Below are 24,991 nucleotides of genomic sequence, written 5' to 3'. Positions count from 1 at the left end.
GATTTCCCTTGAACTTGCTGGAGTGCAGGACAAATGATATTGGATGTACGCACTAAACAATATCATTAACGATATCCAGGGCCGGTTCTATGATTACGCAAGGTACGCGGCCACGTAGAGCGCCACATAGTGAAGGGCACAGCGGCCGCGACCTTGCGATTAATTAATTTACTTAGCCACCACTAGCCGGCACCCAGCTTCATTGAGGCTGACCGCAGGCAGACTGTATCACTGTGACACTGCTGCACCGCGGTTCCAATGGGCGGCCGTTCGATGGCTTATATGCGGTGACGTCATGACGTCACGCCGCAAGCAAGGTCGCAAACAGGGCTGGCGGGAGGAGAGTGGCAGCTGTAGTCAGCCTTTGAGAAGGATCGTGTTCTTACTGCAGGGCAGGCTGAGACCGCCCATCCGGACTGCCAGTGAAGCGGAGGGGGAGCAGTGCAGCCAGGTCGGCCCTTTAATTATGCAGGGCACATTGAGAGGAAGTAGTCGCAGGGTGCAAGCAGTCTTCAGCTGCTCTCTTCATGCCTGGCGCCGGGGGACAGGTAAAGGATGCACCCGGCCCCCTACTGCTCAAATTATGTTTACTTTATAACACAAAACAAATATGCAAGGAAGGACAGACTCCGTTTGTCTGATCGATATGAGACAGGCTCCGGATCCGAGTCCTGGATGGGGGAGGTGAGAATCTCCCTCAAGTCTCCACTGTTCCGTGTAGCAGCAGATTTAGATTAACCCCTGCATTGCTGGAACTGGCCACTGTAGTTACATACAGTATCTACAATGGCCAGTTCCAGCAATGCAGAGGTTAATCTGCTGCTACATTATCTACAGTGGCCAGTTCCAGCAATGCAGAGGTTAAACTGCTGCTACACGGAACAGTGGAGACACTGAGGCAGATTCTCACCTCCCCCATCTAGGTCTGGGCACATGCAGAGACGTGAGTTGCCTGGCTGTCACTAGTCTACACAAGTTACTATTCTGCCTCTGGAAACAGCAGTAATGTAATGCTCTTCTGGAAGGAGCAAGTAAGGAACGGGTATAGGTGAAAGCCGGACCGGACCAGTTTCCGGAACGCCGGACCGGACTATCTCCCTGCAGCAACCTCTGCCGCTGAGGAGATGTGTAAAGCACGTCCTCGACTCCCCGTCCGGAGGGTGTGTCAGTGACCGCCTGTCACCGTGGGGGACGACGACGACGGAGCGATCATCACCGCAGCTCCCCCACCAGACCAGATGCCAGAATGCCGTTCCGGGCTAGCTCCCAGCAGCGATCTCTGCTGCCAAGGAGCTGTGTAATGCGCTGCCGGTGTGGGGTGTGTGTGACAGGCGGGGAGAGATTACAGCCGGCCTCCTTCACGAAGCTGCTGCTGCTGGACTGACCTGAGAAATGTAGTGTATGCCCTGCACAGTAACACAGGACACACTGTGCAGGGAGATGCTATACAGGCTCCTGACCCTGCTGCCCCCAGACCATGATCGCTGCTAGACTAGTGCTACATCTAATGCATTTAATTACACTTGCTGCATACAAGGAGGGGGAGGGGGGCATATGTTTTGAATATAATATTAAATATTATACATAATAAATTACCACTTGTCCACTGTTAATTTTGGGATGGTAGGTGGTGTAAACCTTAGCTGAGTGATTGGGAATAGCCGGAAAGGGTGCAGACCCCCTTAGATAACCGTTCTGGGTGCCAGAGCAGGGAATAGACCAACTCATTTGTTCAGGGTGTCAGCCATTCAGGGTCCCGGGACACAGCTCTGACCACCTCAGCCAGCCCTTCAGGGTGCCTAACCACCTTAGATAGCTGGTCCTGGTGCCGGAATGGGCCACAGACCACATTAGATAACCTTTCTGTGTTCCTGAACGGTACTCCTACCACCTTAGATAGCAGATCAAGGGGCCGGAATGGGCACAGACCTCCTTAGATAGTCGTCCAGGTTACCGCAATGGTGCACAGACAGCCTTAGATAGCCATTCCGGATGCCGTAACGGGGCGTAGACCACTTAAGATAGCCTTTCTGGGTACTGGAACAGGGTGCAGCTCACCTTAGATAGCCGGAACGGGTGCCGGAACACACACGGACCACCTTAGATAGCCGTTCCAGGTGCCAGAATGGGGCACGGACAGCCTTAGAAAGCCGCTCCAGATGCCGGAACAGCAGGTCATTTGCCATTTTATATGTATTATATTACACATAACCACTAATAAATATTAATGGTGGGAGGTTAAAGGGTGTAGATGAGTGATTAGCAATGCCATTGCCAGTCACATTATTAAAGATAAAAATAAAAAAATACCTCTATTTACTGTGCAGAATGTTCCATAATTGAACTTTTTATTATTTAGTCATCAATTCTGGTAGACGGAATGTTGCCCAGACCACCTTATTCAGCCATTCCGGATGCCGACACAGGGCACATACTACCTTATTAAGCTATTCTGGGTGCTGGAACGGGGCATAGGCCACCATAGATAACCTTCCGGGTGGCAGACTGGGTTGCCGATAACCATAGATAGCCATTCTAGGTGCCGCAATGGGGCGCAAACCACCTAAGTTAGCCGTTCTGGGTGCCGGCATGGGGTGCAGACCACCTAAGATAGCTGTTCCGGGTGCCGGAATGGGGTGCAGGTCACCTTAGATAGACGTTCCGGGTGCCGGAATGGGGCACAAGCTACCAAATATAGCTGTTCTGGGTGCCGGAATGGGGGTGCAGGTCACCTTAGATAGCCGTTCCGGGTGCCGGAATGGGACACAAGCCACCTAAGATAGCTGTTCTGGGTGCCAGAACAGAGCACAGACTACCATTGCCAGCCATTCCGGGTGCCAATACGGGGCGCAGTCCACCTTAGATAGCAGGAACAGGCTGCATACCACCTAAGATAGTCGTCTAAGTGCTGGAATGGGACACAGTCAGTCTTAGATAGCCGTTCTTGGTGCCGGAATGGGGTGCAGACCACCGAAGAGAGCCTTTCAGGGTGACGGAATGGGGTGAGGTCAGCTTAGATAGCCAGAATGGGTGCTGTAACTAGGGTGGAAGCCGCCTTAGATAGCCAGAAAGGGCTGCAGACCACCTAAGATAGCCGTTCTGGGTGCCGGAATGGGGCGCAGACTAATTGAGATAACTGTTTTGGGTGTCTGAACGGGGTTCAGGTCACTTTAGATAGCCGTTCCGGGTGCCGGAATGGGGTGCAGACCACCTAAGATAACCGTTCTGGGTGCTATAATAGGGTGCAGACCACCTAAGATAGCCTTTCAGGGTGCCAGAATGGGGTGAGGTCAGCTTAGATAGCTAGAACGGGTGCTGGAACTATGGCGTAAGTCTCCTTAGATAGCCATTCTAGGTGCTGGAGTGGGCCATTCCGGATGCCGACACAGGACAATAACTACCTTATTCAGCTATTCTGGGTGCTGGAACAGGGCTTAGCCCACCATAGATAGCCTTCCGGGTGGCGGACTGGAGTGCCCACCAATGTGGATAGCCATTCACGGTGCCAGAATAGGGCGCAAACCACACTAGATAACCATTCCAGGTGCTGCAATGGGGCACAACCCACCTAAGATAGTCAGTCCGGATGCCGGAATGGGAAATAGACCACCTAAGATAGCCGTATTGGGTGCTAGAATGGGGTGCAGGTCACCCAGGGCCGGATTAAGGGGGGGGCGACAGGGGTGGTCACCCTGGGCCCCCACACATGGAGGGGCCCCCACTAGCAGTGGTGCAGCTGGTGGCTTGCTCTGGGATCCGCTATCTGCACTGTCGCTAGTGTAGTGTAGACTGCAGTGAGCGCGGTCCACACTACACAGTGAAAAACACACAGCAGCAGCTGGCAGCTGTGTGTTAGAGCAGCCGATGAGAGTCAGACAGACTCTCATTGGCTGCTGCGTCAACGGAGGGAGCCGGCTGGAGCTCACTCATGAGCTCCGCCTTCTGGCTCCCCCCGCAGCTGGTGATGACGGGAGAGAAGTCATGATGCTGACGTCTCTCCCATAGTGCAAGAGAAGAGCCAGGTCTCAGAGCAGACAGCGGCGGTCGCGTCAGGTGCGGGGATTCAGGTAAGTTGTGATTTATGTTTTTTTGTGTGTGTGTGTAAGAGGCACTGCATGGGGGGCCACTACTTTGGTCACTGTATAGGGGGGCCGCTTCATGGGGGCACTAGGGGGGGCGCTACTAGGGTCAATGCATAGGGGGGACTACTACTGGGGCCATTGCATAGGTGGACAACTACTGGGGGCACTGTATAGGGGGGACTACTACTGGGGGCAATGCATAGGGGGGATTTTATAAGGGGCACTGCATAGGAGGGAACCACTACTGGGTCTGGGGGCACTATATAAGGGGCACTACTGGGGTACTGTATAGGGGACCACTACTGGGGGCATTATATAAGGGGCACAGCATAGGGGGACCACTGCTGGGGGTGCTGCTTAAGGGGCATTACTATAGGGGGCATTGCATAGGGGGGACTACTACAGTGGGCACTGCATGGGGGAACCATTACTGGGGGCACTGCATAAGGGGCACCGCTACTGGGGACATTGCATAAGGGGCACTACTACAGTCGGCATTGCAAGAGGGGCCTTACTACTGGGGACATAGGAAAGCAACATTTTCCTAGTGTGACAAGAAACAGTGGTATATAGGGGCCTCCACAGACCTTAATCCAGCCCTGAGGTCACCTTAGATAGCCGGTCCAGGTGCCAGAATGGGGTGCAGGTCACCAAAGATAGCCATTCTGGTTGCCAGAATGGGACATAGACCACCTAAGATAGCTGTTCTGGGTGCCGGAACAGAGCACAGACTACCATTACCAGCTATTCCGGGTGCCAGAATGGGGTGCAAGGCACCTAAGATAGCCATTACAGGTGCCAGAATGGGCTGTAGACACCTAAAATAGCCATTCTGGGTGCCAGAATGGTCCACAAGCCACCTACTATAGCCGTTCTGGGTGCAAGAATGGAGTGCAGACCGCCTAAGATAGCCATTCTGGGTGCCGGAATGGGGCGCAGACTACCTAAGATAACTGTTTTGCCTGAACCGGGTGCAGGTCACCTTAGATAGCCGTTCCGGGTGCCGGAATGGGGTGCAGACCACTTAAGATAGCCGTTATGGGTGCTGGAATTGGGTGCAGACAACCTAAGATATCCTTTCCGGGTGCCGGAATTGGGTGCAAGTCAACTCAGATAGCCAGAATGGGGTGCAGGCCACCTTAAATAGCCAGAACGAGCTGCAGACACCTACGATAGCCATTGTTGGTGCCACAATGGGGTGCAGACCACCTAAGATATCCATTCTGGGTGCCGGAATGGGATGCAGACTACCCGAGATAACCGTTTTGGGGGCCTGAACGGGGTGCAGGTCACCTTAGGTAGCTGTTCCGGGTGCCGGAATGGGCTGCAGACCGTCTAAGATAGCCGTTCCGGGTGCCGGAATGGGGTGCAGGTCAGCTTAGATAGCAAGAATGGGGCGCAGGCCACCTTAGATAGCCAGAATGGGCTGCAGATCACCTAAGATAGCCATTCTGGGTGCAGGAACAGGGATCAGACAACCTTAGATACCCGTTCTGGGTGCCAAAACATTTCGCAAAACATCTTAGGTAGCTAATCCGTAATCGGTATGAAATACCGCCGGCCGTATTCGCGGCAGCACCTGGCCAACAAAAGCAGAGTTCCCTGCAGCGGAAGCCCGACAGTGCTGGAAATCCCGATCATTGCTAAGGTAAGTATAAACTAACCTAACCCCCTAACCCTAACCCTCCTTAGGGGTGCCTAACCCTAACCTCCCCCCCAAGTGCCTAACCCTAATCCCCTGTCTAAGTGCCTAACCCTAACCTCCCCCCCAAGTGCCTAACCCTAATCCCCTGTCTAAGTGCCTAACCCTAACCCCCCCTTCCCCGCTGCCTAAACCTAAGTCCCCCGGGGGGTGCCTAACCCTAAGTCCCCCCCAAGGGTGCCTAACCCTAACCCTCCCTCCCCCTAGCCTAACCCTCCCGGGGGGATGCCTAACCCTAAGTCCCCCCAGGTGCCCTAAACCTAACCCTCCCCCCCCGCGGCTGTCCGCTCGCGGCGCCCGGCATCTCTTCGATCGGGATGCCGGGCGCCTGTCTCCCTGCGTCGGGGAAATGACAGGTGTCTAGATATAGACACCCAGCATTTCACCCTCGCCGGGATATGACAGTCGGGATACCGGCTGTCGGTATTAAGGCAGCCGGTTTCCCAATTGTATACCGCTATTCCAGGTGCAGGAACAGGGTGCAGACAACCTTAGAAAGCCATTACGGATGCAGACCACCTTATATAGCCGTTCCAGGTATGGGAACGGCGCTCTTACCGCGTTAACCAGCTGTTATGGAATGGGACATAGACCACCTTAGTCAGCCGTTCCAGGTGCTGGAATGGGGCACTGACCACCTTAACCAGTATTTCAGGAGTATTTGAAAAAGCAGGTGGTTCCTTTCCCGCATCCATGTCTAATGCTAAATCTGCGGCTAATTTCTCTAATATTATGACCCTTATCGGCAGTGGTACAGTGTCTCCGTCTCAGGTCTATGGCAGGTGCAGTGTCTTCGTCTCAGGTCTATGGCAGGTGCAGTGTCTCCGTACGAGTATGTGCTTCTGTGTGAGCGGTTTGTGCATCTTTGGAGGCAGCCGCTTCCAGCGACACGCCCGCGTCTGCTTAGCCATCGTGTTACATCCCAGGCACGACCCCACGAGGGATGGGAAGGTGCGTGTCTTACACACACCCTTTTCTTGTGACCGCGTCCCTTTTCGGGTGCTTGCAGGAGTGCCCCCTTCTAGGTCCGATGCCCTGCCCGGCCGTGAACCTAGCGTGAACACTACTACTGAAACGTTTGCGATTGGCTGTTGAAAACGTTCAACTGACAGTGATTGGTGATTTGTTCACGTTTGGCCACAGAATATGCTTTTGAGAGTGTATTCAAGCAATTAATTTTTTTTGGTTAAATTAGTGTACACAGGGCATGATTCAGACCTTTACACTAACCCGATGGTTAGCACACGTCTTCGATTGTGCCTATGTCTGAGGATATCATGGTTAGCGCACATCTCAGATTGTTAGAGGACTGCACATACACAGGATGTGTACTGCGCATGTGCTGCCCTCCATCTGCGACTCCTCTCACTGCCCCCCAGCCTGACTGGCAGGCTGCGGCGTTGGGGAGGCGGAGTGTGAGCATTCCTGGGCAGTGTTCCTGGAAATGGAAGCGTGTCGCCCAGGTTTACCTAGAGGGAAGAGGCCCGGGACTGCATCGGTGGACGCAGATTTCCTGGCCCCGCAGGCTCCAAGGACAAAGCCTGGCTGCGGTAAGCTTCAGAGGGGTGTAGTTTGAATTCCAGTGGTGTAGATGCTGGTACCAAAATCCTGATGCCAACATCTCGAGGGTAAGTATTGGGGTTAGGCGGAAGGTTAGGCACTAGGGGAGGAGGGATCAGGGTTAGGCACTGGGGGGGGGTAAGGGTTAGGCTGTGGGGGGGAGGGTTAGGGTCAGGCTGCAGGTTGGAGGGTTAGGTTTAGCGATAGGGTTACGATACCGTCAGGTGTCAGTATCCTAACCCTGTGTGGATGCCTGCATCGGGATTATGACCGCTGGGATCCCGAGCTCCAGCATCCTGTACCCAACCCCCTACAGACACCTCCTGCTGCATTAGCATTTTAGTTGGACGGAATGGCACAGACCCTTGTATGCGGCTCTGCAATTTCCATCCATCACTGAATCAGGCCCACAAGACGGGATGTGTTTCTGTTGTATTACAGAGGTTTTAGACATTTAAATGCTGTATAGCAAATGTAATTGTTATTACACATAAACAAAGTAGTGTAATATATGTGAGGCTGTAATTGGTTATTTAGGGCTTGATTCAGAGATGGACAGAATTGCAGAGGCGCACACAAGCAATACCGTTCATCTAACATGCTAATGCTGCAGGAGGAGTCTGAAGAGAAGAGACAGCCTCCTGTCAGCATCTGCGATCCCAGCGCTGCGAATGAGGTCACAGCCTGGGATGTCGCAGCTGTATAAGCTTCCGCCTATGCAGGCTGTCTGGCTCCTTGCTGTTTGCGAGGCTGTAGCAGGGGTCAGTGTACTAGTGCGGTCACTGGCCCTGCTACTAGGCATCCTCACCTTTCACACCTGGAGGGTGTGGGTGCCTTGGGTTATAGGGGGCCCTGGGTCATCAGGGTGGGGTGGGATTTGGAGGGAACCCAGCCCCATCCGAAAGTGTGATGGGGTACATGTTCCGCAACAGGCAGGGCGGTGGGCCGGGGACATCGGTAAGTCAGGCTAGGTCGCAGGCACTGGTATTGTTGCCGTTAGACCGCAGGGGTTGTTATTGCGGTGGCTAGGCCGAAGGCAGTGGTAAAAGCAGGCGCTAGGCTGCAGGTACTGAGGGCAAAAGACTGTTCTGGAACCGTGATGTTCTCCCCAGCAGTCAGGCCCCCATTGAAGGTAGGCTATTAAAAAGTCGCTGTATCTCCCACAGTCAGGTGACCCTTAAAGGTAGACTGTGGTAAGGCATCGGTTGTTGCATTGGGTTCTGGGTTGGGCTCTTGCTAATGTGTTCGCTTGCAGATGGGGAGATCAGGACCACTCATCCAGCAAGGAGACAAGAGTATATTCGGTGAGCATAAACTGTGTTTTGTGTGCTGTTTGTGTTGTGTGTCATCCCTGTCCCCCTTTCCATTCGGGCATTTTCATTCGGGATGCACTCTTGTGCATGGCATGTAGGTGTAGCCTGTCTGAGGCCTAAAGTGCCAATGATTACCATCCACTGATCCCAGTGGAGGTCATCCCACCTCAGCACGTTATTTTCTTCCAGGGCCAGGAGTGGGAACCCCAGCCATTACTGACCATGTCCAACCTGTGTTCAAGGACCGTTGACAAGAGCGTCCTCGGTGGACTGAAGGTGAGAGACTGGAAGCCGCGAGGTAAGTGTCACGCCACACCTGCACGGCAGCAGGCACACACATCAGCCCCCCGGACCCACCTCTTACAAGGCCAGGAGTCTGTGTCTATGGACACTAAGGATACTGCCTTTGAACCTCTATATACCCCTGCCTATACCTTCTAATATCCTTCCTATAAACCTCTAAGGATGACGCTAATTTGCGTACGCAGTCATCCAGTAAATAAAGACTCCAGACTTAGAACATGTGGTTCCAAAGCACAAAGTATTATTCAAGTAAAGTACAGCAGTTACGTGCTATGATCCTCATATAATCTTAGGGCCTGATTCAGAGCCACTCGTTAGCGGCAGTACGCTCGTTCACCGAGCGAGCGAGAAAATGTAAATTCCAGCGCTCGCTCGAAAGTTCGCTCGTAGCTATTCTTCCGCCCCAAAGTCTCCAAACCCCTCCTCTAGCTAACGAGCGAGCAAAATTGCGACCGGCCATCTCCCAATTTGGTTGCAGAGAACGCTCGCACAAGTCCAAACCGGAAGTGGGCCTGTCAGATTTCGATTACCTGCTCGTTCATTCTGCATACATACTTTAATCGTATCATGCCAATCAATAAATTAATTAGCTTAATTGCTCTTCACATGTTTGCCATCCGTTTTTTTTTCCTTTTTCAATAAACTTTATTGTTGTCCGTGTGTGTCATTTTTCCCGCAGAATACGTACGGTTTCAACAATGGTTTACTTTATCAAAAAAACATGTTTTAACCAATTATCCTATTGTTTTCCTGTGTTTAGGATCTTCCGAGTTTCAGATTTAAATTTCTTTATTTAAATTAGCTTACGCATGTCACTGCATGAAGCCTATCATAACTCACATTATATTTTAGAGCCTGTAGGACACATGACTCATACAATAACCAATACAATGGTTCCTGTTAATTTACAAAGTACATTAGCCAATCAAAAGTTTTCTCTGGCCTTTATTAAAACAGTTTGTTGTTAAAAAAATCATTGCCATCATGAGAGCCTCCGCATTTACAACACGTGAGCTGTTGGTCCTCACAGAGGTCATGGACCGGAGGATCACCAGCCAGCCTCCCCCCATCACCAACCGGGCCAAGCGATCGGCCTATTCGGAGGTTCGCCACCACCTGCGCTCCTTCGGCTCACGCCGTAATATAGGCCAATTAGAGCGCAGGTGGTCGGATCTGCGGTGCCGCACCCCCCGCTTGCTGGCATGTTGTCGACAGCGGATCGCTGCAATTAAGTGTTTTTTTTTGTTTGTAGGATTTGTTTTCGGCCCTATCTGCGTGTGCTTGTTTCAAGTATAGCCCTGTTTGTTTTTTGCGGCCCTATTTGCGTGTGCATGTTTGTTTTCAGTATCGCCCTGTTTGTTGCGGCCCTATCTGCGTGTGCATGTTTGTTTTCAGTCTAGCCCTGTTTTTTGTTTTTTGACATGTCTGTGAGTGCATGTTTGTTTTCAGTCTAGCCCTGTTTTTTGTTTTTTGACATGTCTGTGTGTGCATGATTGTTTTCAGTCTAGCCCTGTTTTTTTTTTTTACACTTGTCTGTGTGTGCATGTTTTCCTTTTTTAGAATGTTTGTTATTTTTTTGGTGTTGTAAATTTGGCTTCCACACCCCCCCCTTCCCAAAAAAAATTAAAACATTTTTCCTTAATCATTTAGGGGCTGAACGCAGAATCCGGACTCTCTGCAGAGTTCAGCGCCGGGCTCGGCCCCTGCCGCCGATGACCAGTCTGAGCCCATCTCCCCAAACTTCCCCCAATTCCCCCTCCACCCCTGCCCGGCCAATAGCTGAGGCCCCTCCCTCTCCCAATTTGCCCCACCCCCAAAATTCACCCTCCCCTCCAACCCCCCCTCTCTTTTCTTCACCCTCCCCTCCACCACCACCTAGATTTTTCGGCCCGTCAACAATTTCCAACATCTCCCCTCCCTCAACCCACCAGCACTGGCCCACCTCCGAGGAGGAGGAGGATGGAGGTCTTCCCAGACCATCCAGCCCAATGACCGGTATGTTTACCTTTCTTTTGTTGTAAAAAATCATTTTAAATTGGATATACAATGTCTTGGATATTTTCCACTGATACATATCACACATGTGAAAACACTCATTCTTGGGGTTTTGTGCTTTACCCTAACAAGGGTACTTTGTCCTTTTTGGGTCGCCTTTTTGTGTGTTCATTTATAATTTAGTATTGATACCATCTTAGCATTTGCCAGTACTTGTTTTTTAACACAAAACTGGATCTTGTTTGCAACTAGATTTATTTGTTTAGTTTATTCAACTTATAATGTAAGGTGTCATTTCATTAAGGATCCCTTTTTTTTATACCAACAGCGGACCAGAGGCGGATGCATGGTATGCAGGATTGCTTGGCCGCCTTGCGTGGCCACGTCATTTCCATGCTCGTGGTCCTCGACCACATGGCGGCGCTCCTTCGGAGTTGATTTTTTGTTTGTTTGTAATTTAGTTATGTTTTTTTGTCAAAATAAAATAGCGTTGTATGTTAACGAATCTCATTTCTTGACTGAAAATATTATATTGTTTAACCTTCCATAAGTCCACTATTTGGTCATGTTCTTTAAAGTAAGGTAAATTAGATTGTACAAAGCGCTAGAAAGTATGTAAGCTGCCACATTAAACACCTCACCATACCAATAGGTTTGTGGCTAAACCAACAGTTTGTTGTTTTTCTTGTGGTGGGTAATGTAAATAGAAACTGAAACCTGATTACCCCTCTTTTTTAACAAACTACTGATTCATCCTAATACCTTTGTTGGTTTTTCTAAGCCACAAAGCATGTTCAAAGACTTAACAATTTCACACATTACAGGATTCGGCATTATGAAAGGTGGCATTTTTTGAGACAGGTTACACGTGCTTGTAATGTGTAAATAAACAGTCTTTTTAATGGAAAAGAAAACTTTAATACACAGCAAACACAAACAGAAAGTGAATTGTGACAAGCAATTCACACAGTGAAAACACACTCAAAAAACAACCTACACCAAACACAAAAAAAACAAACAACACTCAAGAACTGTTGAAATAAGTAGCAGGCCAACATGAATCCACAAATGAGGATGCCATGGAGAATAAGTAAACATTATTGCGCTATATAGTTCGCATTTGGCGAAAGAGAATAAGGAAACATTAGTGCGCAAAATAGTTTGCATTTGGCGAAAGAGAATAAGGAAACATTAGTGCGCTAAATAGTTCGCATTTGGCGAAGGAGAATAAGGAAACATTAGTGCACTAAATAGTTCGCATTTGGCGAAAGAGAATAAGGAAACATTAGTGCGCTAAATAGTTCGCATTCTGCCATTGAAAAACCAAGGAAATATATTTGCCAATAACTGACGCTATATTTAGTGTTAATACATTTCAAAAATAAAAAATTTAAAATTAATATGCCAAATATATGCGAAGACCAACACATCAAATTCTTTAAATAATGTTAAAATACAAACTTACCAAAAGTCGAACAATAAGTCACAGTCCAAAAACTTCTCTGGGGCCCAGCCAAAATAACTGAAATTAATTAAAAAAATTATAAACATGAAGAAATTCGGTTTGTATATACCTTATTTTTAAAAGGACATGAAAAAAAATACTTACTCCAAAAAAATAAACAAATCAAATTATCCTTTCGACAAAAAAAAAAAAGGAAAATAGCCGAAAAAATAATAAAAAAAACTCCACCTCCAAAAATCCGCCTCACAACCACTAATCCCGCCAACAATCCATGACTACACACGGTACCTCCAACAATCAACACCCGCCACCTCGACTCGAGTCGCCCATAGCCATAAATAGTCTTATTTTCCCGCTCAAATTAAGGAAGGAACATAGGAGCGCACAATCAATGATGCGTACCAAAAATAAGGACGCATGTATAAATACGTCACGGAAAAGCAAAAACGGTCTGGTGTAGTTCAAGTTGTTTGGATCAAAATGGCTACAGACCAGCAAAACGATGGCCAAGAGGCGCCCGGTAAGTACTTCTCTCTTTCTGATTAAAGGATTAATTAGCCCCCGATTTTAGAGACAGTTGGACATGTAAATGACTATAATTTTTGGTATAAAAGGCGTGGAGGATGCCATGGAAGAGGCTGCTGGGCCGAGTATGCCAACCAAAAAAACAAAGGCAGGCACAAGAAAAGAGATGGAGGTTTTGGTACAAATGTGTGTTGACACCCTGCCACAGGCAGATCGGAATATGGGTTCAAGCCAGAAGTGGAAAATGTGGGAGGAGATAGCCAGTGCTGTCAATAGGGTGGGTGAGTTTGAACGTCTAGCCCGGGATGTCAAACGCCGGTACGTAAAAGCTACATTTTTCATATAAGTGGTTACAGGCCCAAATACTGCAGGAACAATGAATAATGCATTTTTTATCACCCACAGATGGACCGATTATAAATATCGGCTAAAACAAAAACTGGCAGAGATGGCTAGGCATGCAAGGGGGACAGGTGGGGGTCCCACCCCTGTGTCATTGGAGCTGAATGACTTGGAAGAGCTGGCACAGGGGTGTGTGCAGTATGAGGAGGTGTTTGGCGTGTCCAACATGGATACGGACATGCCAGACTTTGCGGCTCCTCATGTTGTCCCAGGTAAATGTTGTTATGTTACCAACTCTGAAATGTGTTTGAGACAATATGTAGATTCTAATGTTCCTCTTTTGTCATTTTTCTCACAGAGACACAGGCGGATGAGTCTGCTCCAGAGGGGAGCCTTGGCCGCAGAATTTCTGCTGGCTCTGCATGGGAGGAAGCAGTAGATCCGGCTGGGGACCCTGCAGAAGCCAGTCCAGGGCAATCCCCCTCACAGGCAGTGGCCCTCCGCACGGAACTCAATTTTAAATCGGATCACCACACGGAGATTCTGCTGAGGATGGACACCATTCTGCTACGGGTGGCGGAGGCCATGGAGCAAAATGCTGCGGCCAACGTGACCATTGGTCAGGCCCTGGTGGAAAATACCAGGGCCAACATCCGAATTGCCAATGCCCTGGAGCAGCTCGTTTGCCAGCACATGGTGGAGCCGGCCTCCCTTCCTGCCGGAACATCAGGATCCTCCACCTCTGACACAACAACAGCCATCCCTCAAAATGTGCCTAGCCCTCTGCCTAGTCCAGAGGCCACAACATCTGCTTCTGGAGAGGCCAGCCAAAGGACATCCCTGACCCGGTCAGGCTCCCACCCTACCCCAGCCAAACGGGGCAAAAAGTGATGACAGCACTGGCTAATTTTCCCACAATCCTTCTGTGCTTGACACATATTCCTTAAGGGCCAAAACTTCCCTCTCCTTTCTTGTGAATTGTTTTTAATGTGTGTTATTTTATTTTGGCCAAAAGCCATTCTTGTTTTTTATTTCATTATGTCATTTTTTGTGACGTTATCCAGACCGGCAAACTGGCAAATGGCCTTGAAAAACAAAAAATGTGTTTCAAAAAATAAAAACATTCTAAATCTTCAACATTGTATTGTGACATTATTCCAAAAATGGTTTTTAGGTAATCCCAGCACAAAAAAAAAAAAAAAAAAAGATTCTAAAGGGTTAAAAACCATTTCGGAGTTTAAAGGAACACTTTTCCATTAAAAAATGTTTGTGAAATTTCCGGGAACGTTAAAAATGGAGAAAAAATACAAACATGATGACAATATTGTTGCAATAACATAAACCCAAAAACAAAAAACAGAAAAAAATTTGGGTCCAAAAATGGTACGCTAATTGATTGTCTAATCCTGAAATTAGCAGCTGAGTATTTCACCTGCGTACGGTTTTGTGCTTCCCAATAAAAACTAGTTGTTAAACACATTACAAGCAAGTTTTGTAATCAAAGTTGATTGCTTTTCTGGTTAAAAATGAAACATCGATGATACATCGAAGAGGCACGGGGAGGGGGACGAGACCATCGACATTGTGGTAGAGTATACCAGACCCCAAGCTGTGCGAGCAGTTTGAACGGAAAGTGGATCAGACAGTGAAGTATGACTCGTTCTGATCACATTTGCCGTTCGCATGAGATAATTTAGGGACGCCCACAAAATGCCTCGACACGCCTGCGTTTTCCCATCTCCACCCCCGTCACTGCCCAAAAACGGCCTGTTCTGTCAATCACATTTGACATGTCACTTCCTGTTCGCTATTTGACGAACGACTTAAAAAAAGATCGCAATCAGCCGTACGCACATGCCCTGTGTAACAACGGCGCATGTGTGGTTGCACAACATCGGAATGCTACGAGCGGCTCTGAATGAGGGCCTTAGTGCAAAGAGATTATACAGACCCTAGTACAATTATACATACGCAGCGCTCTCTGGTCCAGATGTTAGGCATCAGCAAGAAACCCCTCATCAATCAGCATTCAGCACAAAGACTAGGAACCCAGGGTCAGCACACATATTTATACCCCACAGAAATAAACAACCTAAAGGAGAGGGCATATGTTACAAGGTATTTAACAGGTTGATTCAAATAGACACAACCCAGCCTCTAACAACTGGGGGTCTCTGGTTTCCTGACTCATGCAATCATCCTAACAGTTGTTCATATTATGTACATTTTGTTGCTTGAAGTCTCTGCGGTCCATAAGTTGAGAATGCATGATGCGATCTCCACACCGATGGTACCGGAATACTGTTGAAAGAGTACGCATCAGTACAATACCAATCACGGCTTACTTATCATGTTTAAAACCTTAGTTACCAAATAATCTTATTTCACAGCATTTATGCTAAATGAACAAACTTAAATATTATACTTTACAGCTTATTAAACCTTTTATGTGAATATGTAATGTGTAAGTATGCGGGGTGTGATGTAAAGATGCTAGTTAACTTGGGGCAGATGCGTGCGCATGAAGCTAATAAACAGCATTTTCATACAGGATCTTATGCATTCGCTAATATGCAATTGTGCGTATTAATGTGTGTATGAGAAATGGTGCACTTAAATCTCACTTAAACTAAGTGAACTCCTAGCAGTGTGGAATGCTGAGCATTATAGTTCCACACGCCCCCCCCTCTCAGCAGCCCCCACCCTTCCCAGGCTCAAAAGCACAGTCCTTTGTTCTCCCAGGTTCTTGTGTAAATGCAAATTAGCACAGCTACAAGACCCAAACCTCAGATAACACTCTTGGCTTTGAAGGTATTTTATTGCAGGAAGCCTGCTAATGTAATGTGCTACAAACGACCCTCTTGCCGTATTCGAGCAGGGCCGCCTGGAGTGAGAGCAGATGTTATGTCCAGGAAGCTTATCTACACAGGCTAGTTGTCACGTGGTCATTTGCTCTGTTTAGCTAATGCAATCCAATTTTGAAAATATATCCTTATGGGTAATTATAATAATATACACTTTATCCAGAGCAGCCAAACTACGTAAAGTCATGAAATGGGCTTTTGGTGAATCGCCGTAACTTATGATGGTCACAGATGCAATCGCATTATGCTAATAGTAATATCGCCACATGTACTAAAGTGTGAGTTTATCTAAAATGGCGCTTAGGTGGCCATTTGCAAAATGGCGTCTTGCGATCTCATTTCCAAGATGGCGTCTTGCGGCAAGTTGCAAGATGGTGTTGCTGCGATTCAATTTTAATCTGATCTTGTCCAGCTTCAACAACACAGACCCCGGCCTCAGCACTGCCAGATATGCCCCCGTTTCCAGAAGCACAGGCTGTCCCCACCCCTGCACAACCACCAAAATGCTTCCTGTCAATCAGGCAGAGGCTTGGGGGAACTCTATGTGCTATCACAGGAGCCCTTCTGCACATACACAGAATGGGTCCTACGCATGCACAGACCACTTACCATAGGAGATGAGCACTAACCATCGGGTTAGCGTACATCTCTGAATCAGGCCCTTAATTATTTGTACAAAGTTCAGTACCTATGGTTATGTACACCATCCACCTCTTCCATCTTGCCCATCGTCTTGTAACCACCATCTGTCGTACCCCTGTTTCCATCTCCAATCTCCCAGTTCTCTACCTGGCTCCCCACTTTCTCTCTTACGATCTCTCCTCCCTCATGCTAGGTGACTTTAATATTCCAATTGATGATCCTGGCAATCCTACTACCTCCAAACTTCTCACCATCCCTTCATCATTTGGACTCTTTCAATAGACTGCTACCCCCTCCCATAACAATGACCAATCCCTCTACTTGGTTTTCACTCACCTTTGTGCTATCTACAACATCCTCTCCCTCACCCTTGGCCTGATTCAGCATGGATCGCAACTGCAACAGCGTATGCAGATGGATGATTGTTGAGTACTGCATATGCACCGCAGTGCGCGTGCGCAATGGCAGCATTGCGTTCACATTGCGATCATGCAGACTACGGAAAGCCATTGCAGAGTGAGTGACAGGTAGTCAGCGTTTGGCGGTGGTGATGGGAGTGTGGTTGTAGAAACACAGGTGTGCCTGTCTGTTTGAACGCCGTTACATGGACGTGCATAAATTAGCCACTACGACAGCATACACAGCTTGTGTACTCCCTGCGTGCGATGAGGTTAGCAATTTCTGAGTAAGGTCAGACCTGCTCTAATTGTGCGTGAGGCTCCGATGTTACTTTATGTACCCGATGTATATGCAGGACTGCATGGTATTACGGATGCGAGATAGCAGCAGTGGGCGCCTCTATGCTGGCCGTGCGATGGCTTTGCTATTGCAAACATTAGCATATTTTCGCCAACAGTTCTGAGTGCACGATCGCATCCGCAATTGCAAAAATGATTCGTAGAGAATCAGGCCCTCTGACCACCATCTCCTCTTCTTCAGAATTTCTCTTCCCTCCCTATGCCCCCCACACTTTCTCTAAGCCTAATCTCATTAGCAGTAATCTTGGTCACTTTAATTTGATTTTATCCTTAATCTGGTTACACATTAGACGATAAATCTTCCGATATAATGTTTTGACGTGGATCGGAACAATATATTGAGAACATTGTCTAATGTGTACCCGCGAGTGCGCTACCGCGGTTTGTCAGCGACATCGTCACATCTACTGTTCTGCACAGCAGATGCAATGATCCGGCAGCCGACGACATGCTCCTGGATGCAGCCACTAAAACATATGTCGCGCAACATATTGTTTTGTGTGTACAGGCGACCAATGTATCCTTACATCGTTTATTCCGTAGGCCATGATCCATGATCGTTTAATGTGTACCCAGCATTAGTCTCTCTTCTCTCCACAATCTCCACTCTTCTGTCAGACCAAGCTGTACTCCTGCTATGGCCAAGCCCTTTCCTCTGCCCTTCACTTTACAGCAACGGCTGTCACTATTAACGATATGATGATCCTCTCCTGTGAGTGAGGGTCACTCACTCTGACCTTATTTCTCTAAACATACTTACTGCTGAGCTTTGTGCTGACTTCCTCCACTTTATATTCATGTTCTCCCCCTATAGCTCTGCACATTAATGTGCCAAGCAGTCTAAGTTTAAAACTCTTACCTCCTCTCAATGATCCAACCCATTGCATCTCTTCACCACATGTAACTCCCGTCTCTCCCTTTCCCGTCTACTCCTGCCCTTATCCCTCTCCGAACTTAATTACTACACCCACTTTTCCTCCCAAATCTATTATATCTGACTTCTCCTCCTTGTAGACTCCTCCTTTCACCCCCCTCCCCCCACCACCCTCAACACACACATACACACACACCTGGCTGCCAACGTCTTCTTCCCCCCTGTCAGGTGTTGAAATACATAACCTTCTCTATCCTCCACCTTCCCCCTCAACTTTCCCACCTCCACTGGTGCCTCTACCTGACTCCTGCTCCCACATGCCTAACTATTCAACCTATCCCTCTCCTCAGGTACCTTCCCCTCTTTCTTCTAATGTACTGTCGTCTCCCTCATTCTTAATAAACCAAACCCTAACTTATTCCCTCTCCAACTACCTTCCCATCTCTCTTCATCCCTAGACCTCCAACTTTGCAGGTTGTTTACAACAGATTCCCCTAATTCCGCTACACTCAAGCTCACATGACCCTGTCCAATCTGGTTTTAGACCTCTCTATGCTACCAAATCCACCTTAAACAAAGTGAGTATTAACAGCCTATCTACTAGATCCAAGTGTCACTTTTCTCTACTGATCCTTCTTGACCTAATGGGGGCTCTAAACAGTTGTCCACCCACTCCTCCATTAAATCCTCTATTCTTTTGGATTCCGTGACACAGATCTCTTCCTGCCTGTCCAAGAACTATTCCTCTGTCTCCACACCTCACACCATGCCCCCTCCTTTCCACTTAACTATTAATGGCCCTCAAGATTCTGTACTTGGCCCCATCTTTTCTCCCTACACCTCTTCCCATGGTGGGCATCAGTTCCTTTAGCATGCAATTTCATCTATATGCCAGTGACACCAAAATGTAGCTCTCTTCCCCTAACCGCTTCCCTCTTATCCTCTCCTGTGCCACTCATTCCTCTTGGATGTTGCACCACTTCTTATAATCATCCTCTTTAAAACTTGTTATTGTATCCCTCCCCCCTTCTCTCTCCATTAACAATATCTCTCTTTCCTCTGTTCCCCAAGTCTGATGTATAGGTGTCATACTTGCTTGTACCTTCTCCTTCTCTCCATGCAGTCACTCCCTCTCCCACGATCATGTCATTACTTTCTCTGCAATATTTCCAGGATCATGCACCTGCATTCTGAAAGCCACTAAAACCCTCATCCTTGCCCTCATCATCTCTCTCCTTGATTACTGTACAATGTACTCACCGACTGCCTACATATCTCCAACTGTTTTCCGCTTCAGTGTCTTTTTACCTCTGCTGTCTGACTTATTTTCCTCTCTCACTGATCCACCTGCTTTTTCAAATACTCCTGAAATACTGGTTAAGGTGGTCAGTGCCCCAATCCAGCATCTGGAATGGCTGGCTAAGGTGGTCTGCGCCCCATTCCATAACAGCTGGTTAACGTGGCAAGAGCGCCGTTCCCGTACCTGGAATGGCTATATAAGGTGGCCTGCACCCGTAATGGCTTTCTATGGTTGTCTGCATCCTGTTCCTGCACCTGGAATAGCTATCTAAGATGTTTTGCGCAATGTTTTGGCACCCAGAACAGATATCTAAGGTTGTCTGATCCCTGTTCCTGCACCCAGAATGGCTATCTAATTTGGTCTGCTCCCTGTTCTGGCACCCTGGATAAACTAGCTAAAGTGGTCAGTACCTCGTTCAGGCACCCTGAACACTGTGTAAGATGGTCTGTGTCCCGTTACGGCACCCGGAATGGCTAGCTATGGTAGTCTGCGCCCTGTGTCGGCACCCTGAAAGGCTGGCTAAGGTTACATGTGCCCTGTTCCAGTCTCCAGAATGGCTGGCTATGGTAGTCTGTGCTCTGTTTCGGTACCCAGAACAGCTATCTTAGGTGGTCTACGTCCCATTGCAGCACCTGGAACGGCTATCTTAGGTGGTCTGCAGCCCGTTCAGGCACCAATAACGGTTATCTCAGGTAGTCTGCATCCCATTCCGGCACCAAGAATGGCTATCTTGGGTAGTCTGCACCCCATTCCGGCACCAAGAATGGCTATAGTAGGTGTCTGCAGCCCGTTCTGACTATCTAAGGTGGCCTTCGCCCCATTCTGGCTATCTAAGCTGACTTGCACCCAATTTCAGGACCCAAAACGGCTATCTTAAGTGGTCTGCACCCCATTCCAGCACCCAGAACGGCTATCTTAGGTGGTCTGCACCCCATTCCGGCACCCAAAATGGCTATCTTAGATGACCTGCACCTGTTTCAGGCACCCAAAAAAGTTATCTCAGGTAGTCTGCGCCCCAAATTGACACCCAGAATGGCTATCTTAGGTGGTCTGCAGCCCATTCTGGCTATCTAAGGTGGCTTGTGCCCTAGTTCCAGCACCCGTTCTGGCTATCTAAGCTGACCTGCACCCCATCCCGGCACCCGGAAAGGCTCTCTTCGGTGGTCTGCACCCCATTCGGCACCCGGATAGGATATCTTAGGTTGTCTGCACCAAATTCCAGCACCCAGAACGGCTATCTTAAGTGGTCTGTACCCAATTCCGGCACCCGGAACGGCTATTTTAGGTGGATTGCACCCCATTCCGGCACCCGGAGCGGTTATCTTAGGTGGTCTGCACCTCATTCCGGAACCCGGAGCGGCTATCTTAGGTGACCTGCACCCGTTTCAGGCACCCAAAACAGTTATCTCAGGTAGTCTGCGCCCCATTCCAGCACCCAGAACGGCTATCTTAGGAGGTCTGCAGCCCATTCTGGCTATCTAAGGTGGCTTGTGCCCTAGTTCCAGCACCCGTTCTGGCTATCTAAGCTGACCTGCACCCCATTCCTGCAACCGGAAATGCTCTCTTCGGTGTTCTGCATCCCATTGTGGCACCTAGAACGGCTATCTAAGACTGTCTGTGCCCCATTCCAGCACTTAGACGACTATTTTAGGTGGTATGCAGCATGTTCCGGCTATCTAAGGTGGCCTGCGCCCCATTCCGGCACCTGGAATGGCTGGCAATGGTAGTCTGTGCTCTGTTGCGGCACCCAGAACAGCAATCTTAGGTGGCTTGTGTTCCATTCCAGCACCCGGAACGGCTATCTAAGGTGACCTGCACCCCATTCCGGCACCCAGAACAGCTATCTTTGGTGGCTTGTGCCCCATTCCGGCACCCGTAACGGCTATCTAAGGTGACCTGCACCCCATTCCGGCACCCAGAACAGCTATCTTTGGTGGCTTGTGCCCCATTCCGGCACCCGTAACGGCTATCTAAGGTGACCTGCACCCCATTCCGGCACCTAGAACAGCTATCTTAGGTGGTCTGCACCCCATTCCGGCACCCAGAACGGCTATCTAAGGTGGTTTGCGCCACATTGCGGCACCTAGAATGGCTATCTACGGTGATCGGCAACCCAGTTTACCACCCGGAAGGCTATCTATGGTGGCCTATGCCCCTTTCCAGCACCCAGAATAGCTGAATAAGGTAGTATGTGCCCTGTGTCGGCATCCGGAATGGCTGTATAAGGTGGTCTGGGCAACATTCCGTCTACCAGAATTGATGACTAAATAATAAAAAGTTCAGTTATGGAACTTTCTGCACAGTAAATGGAGGTATTTTTTTACTTTTATCTTTAAAAATGTGACTGGCAATGGCATTGCTAATCACTCATCTACACCCTTTAACCTCCCACCATTAATATTTATTAGTGGTTATATGTAATATAATACATACAAAATGCCAAATGAACAACCCTCCCCTCCCTTCCCCCTCCAAGCTCTGTCCGGTCCAGGGGCAGCAATAGCCATCACCGGGGTAGGTAGAAGACAGTTTCCCCCAGGTGACAGAAGTACACAGACAGTGCTTCTCACCAGGGCTGGCAGTCCGGGAGCAGCAGCAGCATGCGGGGAGCCGGCTGTGATCTCTCCCTCTCCGGCTCGCCATTGACAGCCCGTCACCACACACTTCCCCGGACGGGCATTGCAGAGATCGCAGCAAGGAGGTGGGGTCTGGTCCGGTGTTCTTGGCAGGGAGACACTGCAATGATCACTCCCTCCCCTGTGACATCCTGACACCCCCCCGGATGGGAGTGCGCTTAAACAGCTCCTCAGCGGCAGAGGTCTCTGCAGGGAGCTGGTCCGGTCTGGTGTTCCGGAATCTCTTCCGGTCTGGCATTCACCTAAACCCCTAAAATTGTCAGCTGCGCATTTTGGTTTCCGGAACGGCCATCTACGGTGGCCTGCGGCCCCGTTCCAGCACCTGTTCTTGCTATCTAAGGTGACATGCACCCCATTCCAGCACCTGGAAAGGCTATCTTAGGTGGTCTGCGGCCTGTTCTTGTACGGCTCTCTAAGGCTGTCCGTGCCTCATTCTGGCACCTGGAACGGCTATCTAAGGTGGTCTGCGTGTGTTCCGGCACCCGTTCCGGCTATCTAAGGTGAGCTGCACCCTGTTCCAGCACCCAGAAAGGTTATCTTAAGTGGTCTACGCCCCGTTATGGCACCTGGAACGGCTATCTAAGGCTGTCTGTGCCCCATTGCGGTAACCTGGACGACTATCTAAGGAGGTCTGCGCCCATTCCGGCCCCTTGATCTGCTATCTAAGGTGGTAAGAGTACCATTCAGGAACACAGAACGGTTATCTAAGGTGGTCTGCGGCCCATTCCGGCACCAGAAACAGCTATCTAAGGTGGTTAGGCACCCTGAAGGGCTGGCTGAGGTGGTCAGTGCTGTGTCCCGGCACCCTCAATGGCTGACACCCTGAACAACTGAGTTGGTCTATTCCCTACTCTGGCACCCAGAACGGTTATCTAAGGGGGTCTGCACCCTTTCCGGCTATTCCCAATCACTCAGCTTAGGTTTACACCCCCTACCATCCCAAAATTAACAGTGGACAAGTGGTAATTTATTATGTATAATATTTAATATTATATTAAAACATCTGCCCCCCCCTCCCCCTCCTTGTATGCAGCAAGTGTAATTAAATACATTAGATGTAGCACTAGTCTAGAAGCCATCATGGTCCGGGGGCAGCAGGGTCAGGAGCCTGTATAGCATCTCCCTGCACAGTGTGTCCTGTGTTACTGTGCAGGGCATACAGTACATTTCTCAGGTCAGTCCGGCAACAGCAGCAGCTTTGTGCAGGGAGCCAGCTGTAATCTCTCCCCGCCTGTCACACACACCCCGCACCGGCAGCGCATTACACAGCTCCCTGGCAGCAGAGATCGCTGCAGGAAGCTAGCCCGGACCGATGTTCCGGCATCTGGTCCGTCGGGGGAGCCGCGGTGATGATCGCTCCGCCCTCCCCCCATGGTGACAGGCGGTCACACACACACCCCGGACGGGGAGGCGGGGACGTGCCTTACACATCTCCTCAGCGGCAGAGGTCGCTGCAGGGAGATGGTCCGGTCCGGCATTCCGGAAACTGGTCCAGCTTTCACCGAATCCCGTAAGGAACTGCTTTTAACTTCATTGTCTCAGTAGCTGCCTCCAATGCACTGTGGAATGGGGAGGCACAACATGCACAGTCACTAGCAGGAATACATCCATTTATACACCAACCCCCTCTTCCCAGCCTGTCACCTGGAGGGATGCTGTCACCACCTGCAGAACAGCAACAGGTACCTGGAGCTATCTCCCTGAAGTTTCAGCCCTATTCCTGATATGCACTCTGACTCCTACTTCCCCTGACCACCTGCATGATATCACTCAGAGAGCTACTGATTGACTGTGACCAGTGTCAGTATGGCTGAGGGGTATCCTACATATTACAACTTGCATGCAGCTAAAATCTCCTGCACCACCACCCTGACACCTCTATACCCACCACTACTGCTTTGTGCTACCTTGCTGACACCTCCATGACCACCGATACCTCTCTGCACTATCCCCCTGGTCCCTTCATACTCTCCTCTCTCTACCCTACCACCCTGACCCTTCCATACTGTACCTACTACTAGGTATCTGTGCTACTCCCTGAATCCTCCATGCCAACCACTGCCTCTCGGCACCACACCCCTGACCACTCAATATCTGCTTCTATCTCTGCACTACTGCCCACACCCCTCCATATTGTACCTGTCACTATGTACCCACACTTCACCCTAAATCAGGCTCTATATATCTAATCTTAACCTGGGGGGGGGTATTAGGGAGGGGAGGGAGTAGGCAGAATTTCACCTAGGGTGCTGAGAAACATTGCATCGGCCCTGACTGTGTGTGAGAGCGAATGGGTGACTGTGTGTGAGAGAGACAATGGGTGACTTTGTGTGTGAGAGAGAGAATGGGTGACTGTGTGAGAGAGAGAATGGGTGACTGTGTGAGAGAGAGAATGGGTGACTTTGTGTGTGAGAGAGAGAATGGGTGACTGTGAGAGAGAGAATGGGTGACTGTGTGAGAGAGAGAATGGGTAACTTTGTGTGTGAGAGCAAGAATGGGTGACTGTGTGAGAGAGAGAATGGGTGACTTTGTGTGAGAGAGAGAATGGGTGACTGTGTGAGAGAGAGAATGGGTGACTTTGTGTGAGAGAGAGAATGGGTGACTGTGTGAGAGAGAGAATGGGTGACTGT

The 24,991-nt window shown here is 49.3% G+C and overlaps 1 long non-coding RNA gene across 1 annotated transcript; it reads left to right on the top strand.

Annotated features, from left to right (window-relative positions):
- Positions 1-377: 377 nt before the first annotated feature.
- Positions 378-11,422, top strand: LOC148540780 (uncharacterized). The gene is made up of 3 exons (XR_015880169.1): positions 378-548; positions 10,611-10,955; positions 11,284-11,422. It is a non-coding gene; the product is annotated as an uncharacterized LOC148540780 (long non-coding RNA).
- Positions 11,423-24,991: the final 13,569 nt, after the last annotated feature.

This window comes from Taudactylus pleione, unplaced genomic scaffold, assembly GCF_031769625.1.
Source record: "Taudactylus pleione unplaced genomic scaffold, aTauple2 ptg000017l, whole genome shotgun sequence".
Classification (NCBI taxonomy): Eukaryota; Metazoa; Chordata; class Amphibia; order Anura; family Myobatrachidae; genus Taudactylus; species Taudactylus pleione.
Note: the sequence above shows the minus strand (reverse complement) of the source record. Positions and strands in the feature narration are given on the sequence as shown.